Source organism: Cupressus sempervirens, chromosome 7, assembly GCF_028749045.1.
Source record: "Cupressus sempervirens isolate cs-2001-9-10 chromosome 7, ASM2874904v1, whole genome shotgun sequence".
NCBI lineage: Eukaryota > Viridiplantae > Streptophyta > Pinopsida > Cupressales > Cupressaceae > Cupressus > Cupressus sempervirens.
Window position 1 is genome coordinate 353553563 of NC_143124.1, and position 23192 is coordinate 353576754.

Sequence of the window (23192 nt, forward strand, 5' to 3'; positions counted from 1 at the left end):
AAGTTTCTTCTTGTTATTACAGCTGAGAGGAATGCTCTATTTATAGAGCTCATACATATTTCTAGAGGGTTCTTGAGAAGCTTCAAGAAAGGAAGCACTCTAGAGATTTCTATATAATTTTAAATTCACATTTTGCACAAAGAGAGAGGCTCCAAGAAGCAAGTAGAAAGTTCTGGATTGTGCATTAAATGCCCAGCCACTATAATAAACATTATTTTTAACACACTACGTGCAAAATTATGGCGGTGAAAGCCAAAAGGAAACCAAATTTTTATGTTGTCTCAACCTAATCAGCCTCCAGTACTCCTCACATGACTAAACAACTTAATCAGCTTATAACACAGAATTGAAAATCTACAAGTATAACATATATGTCTATTGCTTTGTGGTTTTGATTGTATAAAAAAGACTTACGTTTGAGTTCCCAAGTCGCCCCTTTGAAAATGCCTAAAAGGTCCCATTTGTGAGCTTCTAGATAAATATATAATTGATATCTTCTAACAAATTATAAAAATAAACTAAATATTTATGTCTTCAGCTGAACCGTGTGACAGCAGAGTCTCTTCTCCAATTAATGCATTGAATGCATTTTGACCTAAGTTATAGGATACATCGAATTTCATTAATGAAATTTCAATTTCAACAATTTTTTATTTTTCCTCAATTTATTCAAATTTTATGATATTTAATGTATTATTGTTATTTAAAATAGCATTATTTTATTTTAAAATAACATTGAGATATTAAATATTTAGCAATGTCAGACTATTTTGAGAATTTTGTGGATATATCACTTATGTTTAAATATAAATAAATTTATATAATTTACATTTCAGATTTTTTTTTTAAATTTATCCTTACCAAATTTCATTTGTAATTTACAAAGTTGAATTCAAATCTTATGACTTAGATTTTAACAGAACATGTCCATAATCATAATTTACAGATGATATTTCATTTCTATAGATTGAATTTTAATGAGCAGATGCTTCCAACAGACAAAAATTCATAGAAAGCATCCTAGTTTCTATTTAGTTATATTTATATGAACCACGTTTTTCATTTAGGTTCGTTCACACTGCAAACCAAATCTGCAGAATAAAAGTGGCAAGATTCTGTGGATTCAGATGGAATGTAGCAAAACTCCTAGACATAATGCCCATTGTGCAGAATATATTGCCACTCTTCTAATGGAAAGAATAGTGGGTGTTTGATATCCAAATGAGCACGGGCAATCATAGTTCCAGCATTCACAAGAATTTCTATTGTCAGTGATGATCACTGGTCAGGATTGTATAGGGGAGAGGATTCAATACTTGAACATCTTAACTTCACGCTTATCAAAACCTTCTCTCAATTTTTTACAGCAGTTTACTTTGCGAGTCATCTACTTATAACTAAGATTTCAAGTCCATGTCACCCATTATGATGCCACATCAGCATGCTTTTTGTCAAGTTATCCAAAACAACCCAAAAAAAAGTGAGACCAATGGTCATGCATAAAGGGTACCCATAGATGAACAGCTGATGTGATATCACATCATTAGTTAATTTTTATAACTCAGCGTATATTTTATTCAATTTTGGGTAGTTAACATTGTACTAACAACTTTAAAGTGACAAGTATTAGTACAATGTTGTCAAAAAAATAGGACATTGAGTCAATAAATGTAGGTATTAAGTGAACAACTCCTATCACAATTATTGGAACACGTTCTTAAAAAAAAATATCAAAATTGTGTTGTTTTTGTTCTAATTCCAATGACTATACCAAAGATATATATGTTGTGTCCCATTTCAGTCTACTTGAAAACGAGGTAGGGGAGAGGACCCAGTGGTTGTGCGCGTTCCAATAGTTGTGATAGTAGTTGTTAACTTAATACCCATACTTGTTGACTTAATATCCAACATTTTTGACAAGATTGTACCAATGGATGTGACTTTAAAGTTGTTTTTGTTAATGATGATTACCCATAAGTGAATGAAAAGTGTCCCTTTTCCCAAAAACAACCAATAGTGTGATGCCACATCAGCTGCACAAGTATGGGGTCTCCAATGCACTATGATTGGTCTCACTCTTTTTTTGGGCTGTTTTGGACACTATGACAAAAAGCATGCTGATGTGGCATCATATTTGATGATGTGGCTCTGAAACCTTAGTTATAAGCAGGGGACTTGCCAAGTAAGCAACTATCAAAAAACACGCTGTCAAATTTGCCCAGGGCACGATCCTGACCTCATCCCTTATGATGTCTATGGTCCTTGCACTCGACAAGACTTGATCCCTGGTGGGCTCTTTGTGAGCCATTCAACTTCACCAGTAGACCAAGGGCATGTTGATTGAATGAGAAGTTACACTGAGAAACATCAAAAAACAGAGAGATCATAGTATGTGTTATGCTATATGTAAATCTGTAAACATTGTAAAAGAGCCTTTGATGCAGTATTAAAATGTACATTATATTATACTTTGATCCTAAACTTTGCAATCAAAGAACAAAAAAATTCAAAACGATCATTATTTCTGACACAAAACTGTGAATTTTGCTGAAGGGGTCCAGATTACAGATAAGAAACTATCTTAACAAGCTCTTCATTTCCCCATATTTAATTAGCAGACTCGTGCTTCATGTTAGCAATAAATGCATCCAAGAACCCAAACAAGTATGAAACTGATCAAACATTCATTACTTCGGCATCATATGGCAAGAACAGAAGTTCATAGATGCTCACGTGTTTACCTCCTCGTTGCCGTCAGAGACAACCTGCGCTAGCGGTACCTTTGGGTAGCTCCTCTAGAGCCTCTTGTCCGGTTTAAATGAGCTCACCATGCAGATCCTATGTTAGGTTGGAAAGTCGACACCTCTGTCCCTGTGTCAGACCCCAATTGATGAATCTGCGGATTCTGCCTGTTCAATGTGCCCCCAGTACTTTAACAAATTATAGTTACTGGATAGACCCTTCGTTAAAAGGAACCACTGTAAAACCCGGCAAACCCCATTAATAGTTTTGCAGAAACAAAAACATTTGCTATTTTGATCACTGGACCCTGCATTAAATGAACCCCCTGTAAAACCTTATTGCTGGTTTTGTAGAAATAAAGACATTTGGTATTTTGGTCAGTGTACCCTGCATTAAAGAACCGCCTGTAAAACCCTATTGACGGTTTTGTAGAAATGAAGATACCTGCTATTTTGAACACATCGTTACAGACAAATTGTGTTATACAGACAGGGAATCTTCGCGCTTTTTATGCGAGGAATAAAATGTCAATGAGATACAAAGCAGATGTAAGTGCTCCGCCACTGTTCACACATGAACTATTGATAAGAAGATTAACAAATTCATCTCCTTAATAGACAATTCAATAATGAGAAAACTCCAGAAATATAACATTTAGGGGAAGGTCAATGGGAGAGAGAGGTGGTGGAAATTTTCTTTCTTATTAATTATAGTATTAAAATTACATATTTATGAAAATAGGGTTGGGGATACAAAGATCACTCTGTGAGAGTTCACACAGTTCAAGGTCAGAAAGCTAACAATGATTTATTAAAAAAAAAAAAAATGGATAAATAGCCCTCGGCCAAAGCAATGCTGCCCAAGGGAGGAGGATCATGGCGATCATCAAAACTCCATACATCAACAAGGTTGGTGGGTGACTCAGGAGGAGCCCACCTGTCATCAACAACATCATCTTGATTTTTTTCCTCTCCCTCTGCCCTAGGAAGTGAGATTACCAAATCCAAGCGAGGGAATGACCAGTTCTGATCTTTACTGGAAGAGAGTCAACCACAAACAACAAGAGCATCAAGAGGAGTAACTAGTGACCAGCCAGAACCCTGCCACAAAGAGGCTGAGCAGTGTCATCGGCCATCAAAATCACTACTAGGAGAGTGGCAGGGAGCTTGAGAATGTGGCATCCAGGAGCAGCAAGCAAAGGAACTGTGATCCTGGTGGTGGCAACGGGGTGGAGTGTGGTTCGTAGAAATAGAATATACCAACACTTTGGCAACCATACACAACATGTTACCCCAATAGTTAAGCAACTCCTGAAGGTGTGCCACCTCTAGCGCAACCTTGTTAGTTTGTACTTGAATTTGCATCATGACATTGTTACATATACAAGCCTTAATGTACATAGAAACATTAATACCGAAAAAACTGTGAGTGAACAAAACAACATTTCTATCCTTCCACAGAGTAAATAAGATCTCCATCGTGAAAGCATGACATATCTAAGAATATTTGAAGGGAGTTCTTGGAAAATCTCTCAACATAATCATATGCCAAGAGAAGGGCTCAAGCTAAAAGGGTTTGAAGAACTCCTGAATCTAGAGCCAATATTGTTGGGCCCTTTGACAAAACCAGAATATGTGAAAGAAAGTTTCAGGTTGCCCATAGAAAGGGTAGCTAGGGTCTGAGATTCCCAAATGCTTGAGCCGAGGGCCTAGGGGAAAAGCTTGGAATATAACACACTAGGAAAAAGTGTGCAATCTTTGGCTCAGTGATAGCATTCTAGATAGTGTTGAATCTAAGTCTCTAGTTTTTCTAAGAAGACTGCAAATGCCAATGTTGATTGAGCACATCAACCATAGCCAGGTGAGGAACTAGCCATAGATAACCCAACTTGGGTTTGTAGTTGGTCATAGGGGTGGCAGGGTACCACTTCCAATTCTTCCACCATGGTTTCATTGATTGCACCCCTAATTTGTGTAGCATATGAGGAGGCACTATAGAAACTAGAAGATCAAATGTTCATCAATCTGGATGCCTAAGCCGAAATTGGGCTTGCATGTCCTCCCATGAGCGTAGATTCATGGTGGCTCGAGAGAATAGGTCTTTAGGAGTTTGGATGCCACATTTGAAGAAATGCAAAGCACTAGCCCCTTCAACCTTAGCTAGTGGGATTCCTTCAACATTAAACAAGGGGGACCACCAAATGTTGTGTTGGTTCATAGAAAGACCATCTCCAACCCATCGAAGCCATGGCTTGAGGGCTTCCAAGGCTTTCCAAATACTTTTCACTACAAAAGTGCCCTTGACTTGCACTGGTTCAGAAGAAATTAGAAGTGTTTGAAAGTCAATCCCCTTCTAAGCTAGTCAGTTGACAAGATATCCAAAAGAAATGAAATGCCTAAGGAGAATCTTTTGAGCTTCATTACCAGTGAGAGCACAAATGACCCATTTGGCACATAAGGTAGTACCTTGCTTTTGGGTAGACAAGAGGTCAGGGCCTCCAAACTCTTTAGGGAGACAATAGTTCTCCCAAGTCACTCTATGAAAGCCACGATGCTCAGAGTCTGTCACCCAAAGAAAATCCCTTAGGAGAAACTCTAATTTGATTAGATACAAAGCTTTAAAGGGTGCCCAACAAGAAGAATAATAGACATGAGTAGCTGCTAACACTTTTAAACAAACTCGGAGTTTACCACCTAGAGAAAGAGGCTTAGTAATCCAATAGTCAAGCTTCTTCTCAACTTTTTAAATATTTATATTAAATATTTATCTAATAATTAAATAGTAATTAATAACATTTAATTACTACTCTTTATGGGTGTTGATATCGCTAAGTCTTGTTGTCTATTAGTGTCAAACACTTGGTCATATATGAGAGTTAGTCGATCATCACTGTGACCAAGCTACTCTTTATAGGTCGAGTCATGTAAAGACTTGTAAGTAATCATGTATATGTTGAGCTCTATAGGAGTCGAGCAAGTCTTTGGTCACCGAGGACTTTCAGTATAAGTCAAGCCTTGTGAATATCAAGCAGACAGAGTACATAGATGTCGAGTTATATAGGAGGAGCTGAGTACAATTAAGGTCGAGCAACAATAGAAAGAACAATTATCACTACGCATCAGAAATAGTGAGTGTCAAGTAACACAGAGAGAACATAAAAGTCTAGAATGATACAAACTTTGACATAAACCATTTCGAGCTAACATGAACATGATATTTAATGATCATAGAGTTTGTTACATGCTATGATGTGGATCATCGATCCCTATGAGGGAAGAACAACCAATTAGATGGAGAGACAAAAGGGAAGTGTCTAGAAAACTCTACATATGTCTTTAAATAGGCAGATCCAAACCCATATCCTTTAAGTGTGGAGGGAGATATCACAAAAGAGAGTGTGAACTATGTGAAGGAGTTAATTTATGGATGCTACATGCGATAGTTGTGAAGAACAGAGTTAGCAACTTTATGAAGTAGTGAAGAACTGAGTAAAGCTATATCAGATTGGAGATCAAATTAGAGATTGGAAGGAGGAGATTTGTAATCAACAATTATAAGTGCAAACTGAAGGATCTGTAATCAGAGATTATCTATGTTGTTAGGGGTCTTGTAAGTACCCATTATATGATCGAATGGGTCAAAAGGGGTCATTTGGTACACTATGACCCCTTTTTACCCATTGGACAACATTATCTATGTACTTAAAGGTCCAAAGGAGTTATAGGGTACCCTATGACCCTTTTCAGTCCATTCAAACATATGAGATATATCCATAGGGGTCCTAAGACCCCTAGGGACATATGTTGCCATCGAATGAGTTGAATGGGGTCATAGGTTATCCTATTACCCCTTTCAACCCATTCGAACATATGAGATATGTCACTAGGGGTACTAGGATCCCTAGGGGCATACATTGTTGTTGAATAGTTTGAAAGGGGCCATAGGTTACCCTATGACCCATTTTGACCCATTCAAAGATATGAAATATGTTTGTAGGGGTCCTAGGACCCCTAGGGACATATGTTTTCATTGAATGGGTCGAAAAGGATCATAGGTTTCTCTATAACCATTGTCAACCTATTCGAACATATAAGATATGTCCCTAGATATCTTAGGACACCTAGGGGCATATGTTGTCATTGAATGGGTTGAAAGGGATCATAGGTTTCCTTATGACTCCTTTGGACCCATTTGAACATATCAGATATGTCTCTAGGGGTCCTCAAACCCTTATGGATATATATTGTCATTGAATGGGTTGAAAGGGGTCATATGTTTCCCTATGACCCCTTTCAACCCTTTTGAGCATGTGTGATATGTCTTAGGGGTCCTAGGACCCCTAGGCACATATGTTGTCATGAAATGTATTGAAAGGGGTCATAGGTTATTCAATGACCCCTTTTGATCCATATGATCAAATAAAATATGCCCCTAGGATCCCTAGGGACAAATGTTGTCATGAAAATTGTCGAAAGGTTGTCATATGACCCCTTATAACCTATATGAATAAATGAATTATGTCAGCAGAAGTCCTCCCTCTAGGGACATATGTTGTCATGAAATTTGTTGAAGGGGGTCATAAGTTATCCTATAACCCCTTTCGATCCATATGAACAAATGAAATATGTCCCTAAGTGTCATAGGACCCCTAGGGACATATGTTGTCATGAAATGTGTTGAAAGAGGTCATAGGTTATCCTACGACCCTTATTGAATCATATAAACAAATGAAATATGTCCCTACGGGTCTTAGGACCCCTAGGGACATATGTTGTTAGGAAATGTGTCGAAAGGGGAAATAAGTTATCTTATGACCCCTTTTGACCCATTTGAACAAATAAAATATATCTCCAAGGGTCCTAGAACCCCTAATAACATATGTTGTTATGAAATGTGTCAAAAAGGGTCATAGGTTATCCTATGACCCCTTTCGACCCATATGAACAAATTAATTATGTCCATAGGGGTCAAAAGGGGTCATAGGTTTTGACTCATATGAACAAATGAAACATGTCCCCAGGGGTCCTAGGAGCCCTAGAGACATATGTTGTAACAAAATGTGTCAAAAGGGGTTATGGGATAACCTATGACCCCTTTCAATCCATTTTGTTACAACATATGTTGTCATGAAATGTGTTGAAAGGGGTTATGGGATAACCTATGACCCCTTTCAATCCATATGAACAAATGAATTATGTCCCCAAGGGTCCTAGGATCCCTAGGGACATATGTTATCATGAAATGTGTCAAAAGGGGTCATAGGTTATCTTATAACCCCTTTTGACCCATATAAACAAAAAAATCATAGGACCCAGGTAGGGACATGTATTGTCATAAAATGTGTTGTAGGGGTCATAGGTTATCCTATGACCCCTTTTGACCCATATAAATTGTTGGCATTAAGTTATATTTGTCATTAGTGACAACACTTATCCAATTTTGCATGGTTATAGAGCTCATCATTCAATCTCCAGTTATCATCGAGCAATTCAGTTGTTACCAAGCTTTGCAGTGTTTACCGAGCCATCAGTTTGTGTGATGAGAAGCTAGTGTAAATTGAGTGATGGATGAGTAGTGTTTACTGAGTGCAAGCAAGGTAAACAAAGTCTACCGAGCGACACTGTATCTACAAAGTCTCCAATGGTCACTGAGTTCGAAGCTACGTTGTGTGATTAGTATGGACCAGGCCTCTACTTCTACTGAGTGCATGATGATGTTGAGTAATGCAGTGGATGCCGAGTATCAGAAGTTCACCAAGTCAGCTTATAGAACCCGAGCTTCTACTATTTGGCCAACTCAGTAATATTTTGTTTACTTGTGTTTTAGTTGACCTTGTAATTGTAAATATTGGAATGGTATATATATATGTGATGTATTGTATCATACCAAAGTAGTTAGGAATGAAGAAGTGAATGTAAGAATGCATGGATGATGAAGTAATGTTTTGAGAAGAGTGATTGTGAATCAGTAGGAGAACAGGGTATTTAGCAAGGTCTATAAGGAGCAGTAAAGTTACATCTATCACAAGAGGTGATTTGTACTTCAAGGATCTAATTAGCAAATAAGGTTGTAAGTAAGATCCTCTATTTCATCCTAATAGGTGAATCAGTCTTAAATCCTTTAACAAGGTAGACTTGACAGTCTTTCTTTAAATCTCATAACGGAGTGCATACTTCATTGCATGTTTGTAAATCCTTTAGCAAGGTGGACCTAGCAGTCCTATTTGCTCCTAACAAGGTAGATCACCAAAAGTGGTCAATGTAAGCCTTAACCAACCAACTTTATGCTTCAGTAATGAAGTTTTGTGGTTATCATCCCTACCCTAGTTTTACTTTCTATTTGGAAGGTTTCTAGGTCACCGAATTCTATGTTCATGTGTTTCAGTTTCTTATGCATGTAGTAAAGTAGATCAATTAATGGTGAATGATTTATATTGTTAAGTGTTGAATTAATGAAAAGTTTTTGAAGTTACTGATTCACCCCTCCCCTCTCAATAACTTAGTAAGTCTTGATTATTTCCAACAATTGGTATCAGAGCATTGTGATTCTCAAAATAAAGTTTAACAGCTTGAGCAAAGATCAAAGATCAATAGAGATATTTAGACTTGACAAAGCAATTGAAAATGAAAAGCTAGATCTGGAGATGGCCATAGTTCAACTCAAAGAAGAAAAAGAGCATCTTTCTCAATCCCTAAAAAGAAGGAAGGAACTTGCAAATTAGATGAATGACCTTAAGTATGTTGGAGAAAAGATTGAAGACTTTTTCCCTTCAAGTAGTTCAGATGAAGCAAATGAGGCAATCAAAGAACTCCTAGAAAAGAATGGCTCCCTACAAGAAGATGTAAGAAAATTGAAAAGAGAACAAGAAATTCAGTCAATAAGAATGTGTGAAATCTTGGAACAAAGGAATAAGGCAAGTGAAGACTTGGAGGCAAGGAACAATCAAAATCAAAATCAATCCCTTCAACATGAAGACCTTATCAATCAGCTCTCTAATGCAAATGAGGAAATCATAAATCTGAGATCTAATAATGAAAGGCTAAGGAATGATTTAAGCACTAAAAGACAAATCAATGAAAGATTGAAAGTTGATCTAAATTCTAAGAAGCAACTCAATGAAAGGATAATAAAATCCCAAGCAGACATGAACCAATTGAATCAGCAAAGTGAGCAAAATCTGTATAGGCAAAAAGGCAAATCTGGATACAAAAAAGAAGGTGAATCCTCCAAACAAGGCACCCAAAGGAATCAAAAACCTACTTGCAATCACTGTGGGAAGATAGGTCACACATCAAACAAATGTTGGAGCAATGGAAAGGAAAAATTCAATGGAAAGTGCTACAACTGCAATCAGCATGGTCATAAAGCTAATGAATGTAAGGAGAAACCAAAATTTGAAGGTAAATGTCACAAATGCAAGAAGCAAGGTCACAAGGCATCGAAATGTAGATCTAAACCATTCAATCCAACTGAACAATTTGTAAAAGCAATATTTGGTTGTGACTACAATACTTGGTGTGGATGTCATTATTGTGGAGAATATGGACACATTGGCCTAAACTATGCAAGACATCACTTGAGAAAGAAGGATACCACAATAAGATGTTATACATGTACTGAACTTGGTCATATAGCTAAAAATGGCATGAATATAGGTAGAGTTGAAAATGAAAAGAAAGCAAGGATAGATGACATCAGGAAACAAATGAGAAAATAGTGGATTCCTAAGTCTACCGAACAAGCCAATTCAAATGATGGCCATGTCACTCAAGAATTTGGTGACTCCATCATTTCCAATTAAGCTCTTAAGGAAGAACTGGAGCTATATTCAAAAGCCATATCTCAAGCAGTTCCAATGAAAGGAAGCAAAAGATTCAAATTATTATTTCAGATACAGAGGGATCACAAGAAATCAGCATTCACTGGGTAAGATTAGGTCATACCGAGCAAGGTTGGTCATAGACTTTACCGAGTGAGGTTGGAAGTAATAAAGTTTTGTTCGATCATTGAGTCACGAGCTTCTACCGAGCACAGTGAGTAGGTGACAATCTGTCATGCACTATGTCATTATGGCACCGAGCATTAATGAAAAATTTTCATCAACAAGGGTAGAATTTGACTTCATTTTTCATCGTGACTTTAGTATACCCAGAGCAGAGCGATTTTTAGTGCATCTAAGCAATCTCAAGCGAATTTGTACCAAATATTTTTGAAGAATTTTCTCACTTACTAAGCAACCATGGCATCCAAAAGAAGCAGTAGCAGCAAGGCAAACAAAGGTTTTGAGATGTTGGTGAAAGGCATGGAATGGAAAGCACCAAATTTCAAGTTGGTACCAACAGTTGTGGAGTCACTCGACCCAAATGGAGCTCAATCGCAAATCCCTCCAAAGGTACTCCTTATTAATGATATTCACAGTCATTTTAAGTTTACTATGCAATAAATTGGAATCCTAGAGATGGATAGTGCCCTAGGAGAAATGTGTGTTGATGGGTCTTTGAAACTTGAGCATAAACATTTAGAGGTCAAAGGATTAACCCATATCCCACATCTGCCAAGAAAATTCCAAGTGAAGTGGATTAGGTATATTTTGAGCCGTGTGCATAATGGTCAATTGTGGTTGGAGCAGCCTGTGTTGATCACGAAGAAAATGATTCACAAGATCACGGGTCTCCCTATGCTCAACAAAGTCAAAACTACCAAAACCCTAGGTCAGGAAGAGCTTCATAAGAAAACCCTAGCCGAGTGGGATAGCAGAGGTCTGAAGATTAATAATATATCTAACGTGGAACTTAAGTTTGGAATTCACATCATTGCACATAAGATATATAGCTCTAGTTGATTGAATAGTGTGTCATGTGAGGCCATTGATTTGGCATACAAGGTTGTGAAGAAGAACCTAGAATTTGATCTATCAGATTTATTGTTGAAATAGTTAAACAAGAACATGGACAGCATCAGGACATCAAAGAACAACCCTTTTAAATTTGGTTCTTTGCTAACTTGTCTTTTCTTTTATGTTCAAAATTTTTTCCCATCCAAAGGTGCAATTATATGGAGGAAAGATACTCCCATTTTGTATTAGATTAATGAATTCATTGCAGAAATGGGTGAAAATTTTAAAAGTATAATGGACAATTACTTTGAAGTTTTCAAGGAGAAGATGAACAACATGTTTCGGATTCCTCCTAAACTAGTTGAAGATTATAAAGATGATGTATGCTTTGTGGTTGATTGTGATAAATTTTATATCCAGGTAGTCAGGCCTAGAGTTGCATGGGTGAAACCTCTTCCATATGAGGTTAACAGTGATGAGACAAAAGACATTATTGAAGCCCTACTCAATGAGCTAGTAGATCCAAAGCTATCTGTATTTGGAACCTATGAGAAGCAAAAACTAGAACAGAGCTTGAAATCAAGCTACCTCAAGCGGTAAATAGAGGTAAGAAGAGGGTAGCCAAATTGAAAACTATTGAATCCCCTCTTATGCTTACTGAGGGCAAAGGTTCTTCCATTGTAAGTACTCCTATCAACATTTCACTAGTTATTACATAAATTATGGGAAGTACACCAATTTTGGTTTCTTTTTAGCACTCTTGCAAGTATCTCTTATGTTGGTCCTATTCAAGTTTTTACAACTAGTCCAACTATCTCTACAATTGTTTCCATTCCTAAGTCCAAAGTAGTAATGTTAGAAGTGGAACCCAAGCCATCACTTAAAATTCTAATTAATGGAAAAGAAATTGATGATGATATTGATTTGGACAAAGAAATTGAAATTCCAAAGATAGATTTCAATACTGCTACAATTGATGAAATGAGTGCCAAGAACATCATTATAGAAGCCATAGGTGTTGATGTGGATTCATCTCAACACATTTTGTTGTAGTTAGAGGAGGTAGTGCACAAGTTCAATGAGGATTCTACTAGATAGGATAAGTTAATTGAAAAGGTAGAGAAAAAGTTTGATAATAAGGTGCTTGAGCACATTGCTCAGCACATTGTCATAAATTGGGTAGAATTATCCTCCATTTTGGCTAATATTGAAAATTATTTTACTAATGTAACATCACTTTTTTCTAAGCTATGTGATGTTATCGAGTTCACTAAGGAGGTAAAAGAGAAATTGAATAAGATTGATGAAAATATGAAGGCCAGTGCTCAAAGGTTGTAGCTTGACCCCTGCTCAAGCTCAACACATCACATAAAGGTGAGATATCTATTAGATATGCAGGCTAAACTACTAAGGGAGGAAGCAAAGATTAGATCCACATTGATAGACATCCAAAACATTATCCTTCCACTCATGGACACAATGCAGAAACATATTGCATACTCAAATTCATTGGTCTAGGATAACAATCTTTCAATTGCAAATCATATGATATAGCTCTCAACAGAAGTTCAAGCAACTCTTCATACCTGCAAAATTTTGCAAGAGAACTGGGATAATACACTAGCTCTTATTCTCAAGGTACATGTTGAGTTTCTCTCACATTTTGTTGTCTCTGTATGAATAAATTGTATAAATCTTTGGCATTATTGTCAAAAAGGGGGAGTAAGAGATATTTTGTGGAGAGACAAAGGGTGAGAGCATAGATTGATATATGTATAGAATAAAAGGGAGAGAGACTATGTATATATTACATACAGCAACATTACAAAGATAAATTTTGAAAAATCAAATATTAGTATGTCAGTATAAGTGTTCTTGTCACTAATGCCAAAGGGGGAGATTGTTGACATTCAATTATATTTGTCATTAGTGACAACACTTATCCACTTTTGTATGATTATCGAGCTCATCATTCAGTTTCCAATTATCACTGAGTAGTTCAATTGTTACCAAGCTTCGTAGTGTTTACCGAGCCATCAGTTTGTGTGATGAGAAGCCAGTGTAAACCAAGTGATGGATGAGTAGTGTTTACCGAGTGCAAGCAAGGTAAAGGGTATGTGCAGGATCATGGTGTGCCAAAAAGTGGTGATCTAAAAAATTTGTAGTTCTGAAGTATCTCAAACAATTTCAAAACCTATTCCAACTTTTTTCCCACCCACCCTAATAGTAAATGAAAAAAATTAATATATTTATAAGGTCTACTATATCTTTTGATACCAAGCCTATATGGTCAACTTTAAAAACATCCTAAAAATGTGTTTTTGGCCTGGTTTTATGTGATTTTTACTTCAAATATGTAGTTGATGACCTTTTTTTCACCAAAATCTGATGAAATGAAAAAGGTTTCTTAAGAATGTTCTTATCTTTCCATAAATATAAGCTTTGTCAAATGATGAGTTTAGTAAGTAATTATTACTTATTTTCTAATGGAGTTACATATAAAGTGCTAACTGACACACTACTTGAAAAGCAACTATAACTTTCAAATGGTACAACATTTTTTAAATCCAAAAGATACATCACATTCTATGTTTCTTCTACTATAAGGAAAAAAAATGAAAAATTGAATTTTGTAGAGTTTTGAATTAGTTAAGGTGGGAAGAAAAGAGAGTTTTTTAATTCCAAAAATACTAGAGTCAAAAATTAATTATTAATTATTAATTTAGAATAAAATATCTAAAAATATGTGTCACATCCAGGCATGAGTCTACTATTTATATGTAGAATATTATTAAAAAATATTATCATTTGATTTTGATTAAGGTGGTTAGACATATGTCTACTTCTTATTTTTGTTCTAAAATTTTTGTAACATGTTATTAAAATTCAAAAATTTGGTTAATCAATTTTTATTATTTTGAGATAAGTCCTAGTAGTTTAGAAACTAGATTCAATTTTTTAGAGATTCTTTTCCCTCAACTTTTTGATATAAAGTTAATAACAAGTAGAAAATTGCACGTCAAGTTGACATAACCTTAATTTTTTGCTTTTTTATTGCCACTTAAAAGCATAGTTTGGTTGACCATGATTCTGCACATACCCTAAACATAGTATTCAGTATCTACTGAGTGACACTATATCTACTGAGTCTCCAATGGTCATTGAGTTCAAAGCTACGTTGTGTGATTAGTATGGACCAGGCCTCTACTTCTACTGAGTACGTGACGATGCCAAGTAATGCAGTGGACACCAAGTATTAGAAGTTCACCAAATCAGCTTACAGAACTCAAGCTTCTACTATTTGGTTGACTCAATAATATTTATTTTACTTGTGTTTTAGCTGACCTTGTAATTGTAAATATTGGAATGGTATATTGTATCATACCAAAGTAGTTAGTAATGAAGAAGTGAATGTAAGAATGCATGGATGATGAAGTAATGTTTTGAGAAGAGTGATTGTGAATTAGCAATAGAATAGAGCATTCAACAAGGTCTATAAGGAGCAGTAAAGTTACATCTATCATAAGAGGTGATTTTTACTTCAAGGATCTAATTAGCAAATAAGTTTGTAAGTAAGATCCTTTGTTTCATCCTAACAAGTGAATCAATCTTAAATCCTTTAACAGGGTAGACTTAACAGTCTTTCTTTAAATCTCATAACAAAGTGCATACTTCATTGCATGTTTGTAAATCCTTTAGCAAGGTGGACCTAGCAGTCCTATTTTCTCCTAACAGGGTAGATCACTAGAAGTGGTCTATGTAAGCCTTAACTGGCCAACTTTATGCTGCAGTAGTGAAGTTTTATGGGTATCATCCCCACCCCAATTTTACTTTCTGTTTGGAAGGTTTCTGGGTCACCAAATTCTATGTTCATGTGTTTTAGTTTCTTATGGATGTAGTAAAGTAGATCAATTAATGGTGAATGATTTATATTGTTAAGTGCTAAATTAATGAAATTTTTTTGAAGTTACTGATTCACCCCTCCCCTCTCAATAACTTATCAAGTCTTGATTATTTCCAACAATAAACAAATGAAATATGTCCCTAGGGGTCTTAGGATCCCTAGGGACATATGTTGCCATGAAATTTGTCGAAAGGGGTCATGAGTTATCTTATGACCCCTTTTGATCCATACGAACAAACGAAATATGTTCCTAGGGGTCCTAAGACCCCTGAGGATAGACCCCTAGGGATATATGTTGTCATGAAATGTGTCAAAAGGGGTCATAGGTTGTCTTATGACCCCTTTCGACCCATATGAACAAATGAAACATGTCCCCAGGGGTCCTACCCCTTGGGACATATGTTGTCATAAAATATGTCAAAAGGGGTGATAGGTTATCCTATGACCCCTTTCGACCCATATGAACAAATTAAATATATTTTTAGGGGTCCTAGTACCCCTAGGGACATATATTATCATGAAATGTGTCAAAAGTGGTAATAGGATATCCTATGACCCCTTTGGACCCATATGAATAAAAGAAATATGCCCCTAGGGGTCCTAGGACCCCTATGGACATATGTTGTCATAAAATGTGTCAAAAGAGGTAATAGGTTGTCCTATGACTCCTTTTGACCCATATGAACAAATAAAATATGTTCCTTGGGGTCCTAGGACCCCTAGGCACATATGTTGTCATAAAATATGTTCAAACGGGTCAGAGGGTACCCTGTGACCTATTTTGATCCATTCAAACATATGTGATAGGGGTTCTAGGATCCTTAGGGACATATATTGTCATCGAATGGGCCAAAAAGGGTCTACAACTATGACCCCTTTCAATGATTTCAAACATAAGATATATGTCCCAACATGTCCTCAGGCCCCTAGGGACATATGTTATCATCCCTTTCAACACTTTTGAACATGTGGGATATGTCCCTCCCTAGGGACATATGTTGTCATCGAATGGGTCAAAAGGGGTCATAGGTTTCCCTATGACCTTTTAAACCATTTTTAATGTGTGAGATATGTTCCTATGGGTCCTACGACTACTAGAGACATGTTATCATCAAATGGTCGATTGACCCATTCAATCACATTATAAATGTCCAAGGTGTCTTAGGACCCCTAGGAATGTATGTTTTCATGGAATGGGTTGAAAGGGATCATAGGGGTCATAGGGTAGGATACCCTATGACCCCGTTTGACCCATTCAAACAAATGAGATATGTCCCTATATAATTAATATAATATATACTATATAATTACTAAGTTATAATTACTATAATATATACTATATATTTTAATATCTATAATACAATATATATACTATAATGTATACACTATAATTAAATATATATTATAATTAATATTACATACTATATAATAACTATATATATAATATTAAATATAGATAGTATCAAAGCAAACAGATTTCCACAATCCATGAATATTGAAATGATTTCTGGGGAAGATTGTGTGAGATTTTTTGCTCTCAGTGACTCAGTGGCATCCTGATGATGGATCATACAGTATGATCCGAAACGTTGATGAAAAACTCTCACACAATCTTCCCCAAAAATCATTTCAATATAGATAGTATATTAAATTTATACTATATAATTACTATGTATGCTAAAATACATACTATATACAATAATATATAATATTCTATATCCTATATCCTATATAATATAATATAATACTATCTTATATATTATAATACTATCATATATAGGATACGTTATAAACTCATTATATTAAATATATGCAACAATTTGTAACTAAAAAGAGAACTAAAAGAAAAATTTGTTTATTTGTCTCATTCTATGACAACTAAAAAGGCATAAAGTTGACCAATATAATTTTAATCTCATGGATCAAGGAGGAGAGAATCTTAACATCTCACTAAGTTTAAATCCAAACCCTCCAAGTTACATGAGATTTCTCTATTATAGGCAATAAAGGATTGGGTATTCGATATAATGGTTACCAATTTTCTTAGCTAATGGTTTTTTTTGTTTGGTATTAGGATTGGGGGGAAAAAGTCAACATGATTTCTAAAGCACTTTTGAACAATTTTAGACTTCTTTTTTTCACATCACCACCTTTTGGCCCACCATGATCCTACACATACCCTTATTACACAACTAACCCAATTGCGCTTTGTATCTGTGTGTGTGTGTACTCTGCTTGGTGTGTCTTCGAGAGATCTACATGATGTTGCACTCCTTCTTCCTATCTTCTCACTACACATACACATATACATACATACATACATACATAGTGTTGGAAATATAGAGAAGACTAGGTGACTGAGAGGGGGGTGGGGGTGAATCAAGAACCAATAAAACTTTAACTTCAGTTCACCAATTAATCCTTCATAAACTAATCTAATCTAATTGGATGCATGAAAGACTAAAATCAATAAAGCATACATAACATTTGACACAATATTTGGTAGCCTAGAAACCTTCCAAATAGAAAGTAAAGCTATTTGAACTTCAGTTGACAATTCATCATATGACCAACAATAGAAAAGTTGTTATTATGGATTAATGTCTTTATATGAATAGTGTGTTTTTGCATTATATCCATGTTAGGAATTATCATACTTTGAATTTTTGATAACGATTCTTACTTCTCTCAATAACTCTACCTGCAGGTTGGTCAAATAGCCAATCTTGCCAAAATGTGTTGAGCTAATACTAGGGTCAAGTGACAACTAGTTTGCACTTGCCTTCAAATCAATATCAATATTTGATAGCTTGTATTTTATTTCCTTGGAGAAAATTTTTAGTATCACTTAATTTTACAAACAAGGAAACAACATTATTTATAGTGCTCTCAAAAGAATTAAGAATAGTGGACAGTTCCACTTGATCTATGGCAATCTTCTATGCCACATTATCCAAAACTTTATTATCAAATTTTCTCTCTACCCTCTACATAGCTTCTCTTGACCATTCAAATCTTCATTGAACTTGTGAACTATGTCAAAAAGTTGGTCTAAGATAGATTCCTTCTCATCAATTCAATACTTAATGCATCAATACATATACCTTTGATATCTTCAAGCACTTGATTTCTTTTCTTCTCCTACTCTTAACTTCTATTGTCTAACCCTTTTCTTCCAAAGTTCTCCAAGAGTGTCCATCTGATCAAGAGTAAGATTGGAGAGATCCCAATCTAGAATTACTATGTCTTCCTCTAGATCAACTTCATCAATGGAAAATTTTGTCTCTTTCCCTTTAATCTTTGGAATAAGTGAAGGAATGATTTCCTTACCTTTACTTATATCTTTAGTGCTAGGTTGAGGCTTGACTTCAACTGTCATTGCACTTACTACAGAATCACTTTCCATAGTAGCAATATGATTGATTGGAAAAATAACAACAATTGCAGCAATACTTACAGTGCCTTACTGTAACATGGTCAGACTTGATTCAGAGATGAGTGGAGCATATATCTCAGTAGATGAAGCAGTGATAGTAGTACTCATCTCTAAACTTGGTAAGACAAATCTAATAGTCAATTGAGTGCTTGGTTGAACAATGTTTAACCCAATGTCCTATGACTCAGATGTTGTCTCCTCTAAGCTTGATGTTTCCAATGCTTTTCTCAGAGAGTTAGGTAGGGAGGCCACAACCTCTACTACAATTTTTTCTATATTTGAATCTTCAATATTCTAAATTTTAGGTAGATCCTCACTGACTACTTGATCTTCCTTGTCCTCCTCATTATCATTTACATCATCTATCTAAACAACTTCTTCAGTGGGCTTTGGAACATTCAATCCATAAATGTTCTTCCATGCATTTGTATTGGATTGCACAATATATTCAATATCATTTGAAAAACTTAGGAATGCTTTGAACTTAGGGGTTAATATTTGTTCATCCTTTTTCAATACCTCCTTCACTTCTTTGTCTAATAGGTTTGGCATTACCTTTCTCAAGGTTTGATCATAGATGTCCTTGGAAACCATTATTGCATTATCCCAATGATATGATAATGCCTTAATTAGAATATTAGGAACTTTACTACTTAGTTCACTTAAAGAGTATTTCCACTTTGCCATCTCTGCCACTAAGGCTTCTTCTATTTTCTTATGTTCTTCTTTATTTCTAGTTTCATACTTAAGAAATTAAAAATTTTCCATACCTCCTTCTTTGAATTGCTTTAATCTTTCTTCAAAGGTTGGAGTAGACCTTTTGAATGATATTCGTTGCTCTTCTTCTTCATCCTGAAGTTTGAGCTTCTTCCTTGATATGGTGGGTTTGCTAGTGGTAAAGGCAGGAGTTGACCTTGTAGCTCTCCTTGATATTTATTTGTGCTTTTTCTTGGGTGATTGTTCTTCTTCCTCATAATCCTCTTCTTTGTCTTCTTCTACAATGTCATCACCCTTACCTTCTGTGAGCAGAAGAGTGGAACCAAATTTCATATTCTTCTTCTTAATCTTTTCTACCTTCCTCCTTCCTCTCTTGATAATTTGAGGAATCTTGATCTCAAGTGAGATCCTAGTTTTTTCTTCTTCAAGGGTTCCAAAATAAATTTTTTTAGGGTCCACAAGCTCATTAACAAGAGCCTCTATGATGTCCTTAGTATCATCAATGTTCACCTCATATCCAAGAGGTCTTACCCATGCAATTCTAGGCCTAACTACCTGAATATACCCTTTTACATTCCACAAGGAAACATATGTCTTTTTCATAGTCATCCACTAGTTGCTCAGGGACTTTGAATCTACTTTGCATTCTTTCCTTGAAGGTTTCAAAATATGCATTCATGATGCCCTCAAAATTGTCTCCCATTTAAGTTATGAATTCATTTATTTGATATACAATGGGTCTATCCTTCTTCCATACTACACTACCCTTGGAAGGAAAAAAAATATGAACATAAAAGAATAAGCAAACTAAAAGTGAACCAAATGTACATGGATTGGTATTTGATGCCCAAATGCTTTCCTTGTTTTTGCTCAACTAGTTCAGCTACAACTCAGCGAGGTTAAAAGAAATATTATTCTTGACTACCTTGAAGCCAAGTTTGTAGCTTCACATGCAACACTTTTTGGTTGGTTGGAACTGTATATCTTGTGTGCAACCACATGAATACCAAAATTTATTTCCATGTCCATGACACCATTCAAATTCATTCCTCTGCCATCCCATTGGCTGAGAGCCTTCTTTGTCATCTCAACCTGACCTAGGGTTTTAGTTATCTTGGATTTTTCAAGCATGGGAAATATAGTAACCCTATGAATCATTTTCTTTGTAATCTTGATGGTTTCATCAAGCTAGAATTGCATATTGTGAATATGGCTCAATATAAACCTAATCTACTTAATTTGAAAATTCCTTAGCATGTGCAATATATGGGTCAAACCCTTCAATTCCAAGTGTTTGTGCTCAGGTTTTAGGTTTCCATCCACACACAATGTTTCATATGCTTGATTCATCTCTAAAGTTCCCAATTCCTGAATTGAACAATGACTTGCATTCTCTGGAGATTTCCTTACCCATTGCTACCTTATTTCATTTTTGATATTGTCAACCTTCACTTTCTTTTCATCTTCAACTGTAGCTCAATTCATATAGTTATTGGCTAGCTGACCAAGTTCTTTACATACAAAACATCTCTTTGTAGGGTCTCTTTTCCTCATGTGAGTTCTCATACAATTTTCTCCAATGTGACTATGCTCACCACACAAGTAACATCTACACCATGTGTTATAATCCCAACGAAAGATAGCTTTCACAATTTGTTCTATTGGGTTCCATTTCTTGCTTTTGCATTATGAGTATTTGTGCCCTTGTTTGTTGTATTTAAAACATTTTGCTTCAAACTTGGTTTTCTTCCTGCATTCACTTTCTCTATGACCTTGTCTATTACAACTATAACATTTTCCATTGAATTTTGATTTACCATTGCTCCAACACTTGTTTGATATATGTCGTGTCTTTCCACAATGATTACATGTAGACCTTTTCTTCTTTTGTGCTCCTTGATGTGATGATTCACCTTCATCTATATAGCCTAGTCCAGCTTTTCCTTTGTGTCTGAATTGAGTTTTCTTGTCCAATTAATTCATGCTTTCTTGAGACTTCATCATTCTTTCATTGGTTTGCCTTTCTATGTTGAGATCATTCTGAAGTCTTGTATTGTCTATCCTCAAGTTGATAAGCTCATGATTTGCACAATTGAATTGATTTATCAAATCTTCTTGCTGAAGAGATAGGTGTTGAATTTCATTATCCTTTTCTTCTATCTTTTCAATTAGCAATATTTTCTCTTCTTTTTCTATGTCCTTTTGTTCCATATCTTCACACATTTTGATTGACTAAATTTCTTGTTCTCTTTTTAGCTTTATGACTTCTTCATGTAGACAAAGATTCTTTTCAAGTAGATCTTTAATTGTTGCATCAACTTCATCTAAATTTCTATCTTGGCAAATGTCTTCAATTATTTCTTCTATGTAGAGATTGTAATTCATCTGTGCTACTAGTTCTTTCCTTCTTTGTAGGGATTTAAAGACTTTCTCCTTTAGTTCCTTGAATTGATACATGGCCATTTGCAGACCCAACTTTTCATTTTCAATGACTTTCTCTAGTCTGTACACTTCCATTTCCTTTGATCTTTTCTCAAGCTGCTAAACTTCTAATATGAGAAATAAATGCTTTAATACCAATTGTTGGAAATGTAGAGAAGGCTAGGTAACTGGGGGGTGGGGGGGGGGGGGGGGGGGGGTTTGAATTAGGAACCAATTAAACTTTAACTTCAATTCATCAATTAATTCTTAATAAACTAATCTAGTCTAATTACATGCATGAAAGACAAAAAGAAATAAAACATAGATAACACTTGACACAATAATTGGTAATCCAGAAACCTTCCAAATAGAAAGTAAAACTAGGATGGGGATGATACCCACAAGCTTTAGTACTGCAGTATAAAGTTGGCATGTTAAGGCTTACAAATGATCACTTCTGATGATCTTCCCTATTAGGAGAAATAAGGACTATTAGGTCCACCTTGTGAAAGGATTTATACAATACAATGAAGTATGTACTTAGTTAGGAGACTCTGCATAAGACTATTAAGTTCACCTTTTTAGAGGATTTGACTGATACACCTATTAGGATGAACTAGTAGCTGATCTCTACTTTGCAACTTAGTTTTCTGAATGAGATTCCTTTGATGTAGAAAGGTCACCTTAATGTGATGGATGAGACTCTTCTTTTCTTTATACTTCTTATAGCTTTCAAACTTGCATGTTCTTCATATTTCATCCTCATTTGGATATGAAAAGATATCCCTTATTTATACCAATCCAAATAATTACCTTTTGAAGTCGGCTACAATATCACATTAGACAATCTTCACCTAGTCGGCTCAATGCTAATACTCAGGTTCAAAAGTCCACTCAGGTGATATTGTGATACTCAGCAACATAGTGAACATGAAAATCTTTGGCACTCAGTTGAAATTGGTGCTTGATCCACATTATTCACTTAGGAGTAGGCGTGAACTCGGTTAACACATATTACTCAACAAACATTGAAGATCCCGATTGACACTGCAACAACTCAGTTACTATTGCAGCTCAATCAACACTACTATCTACTCTGCATAGTTAACACTGGCTAGATGCTCTTCTCGATTAAC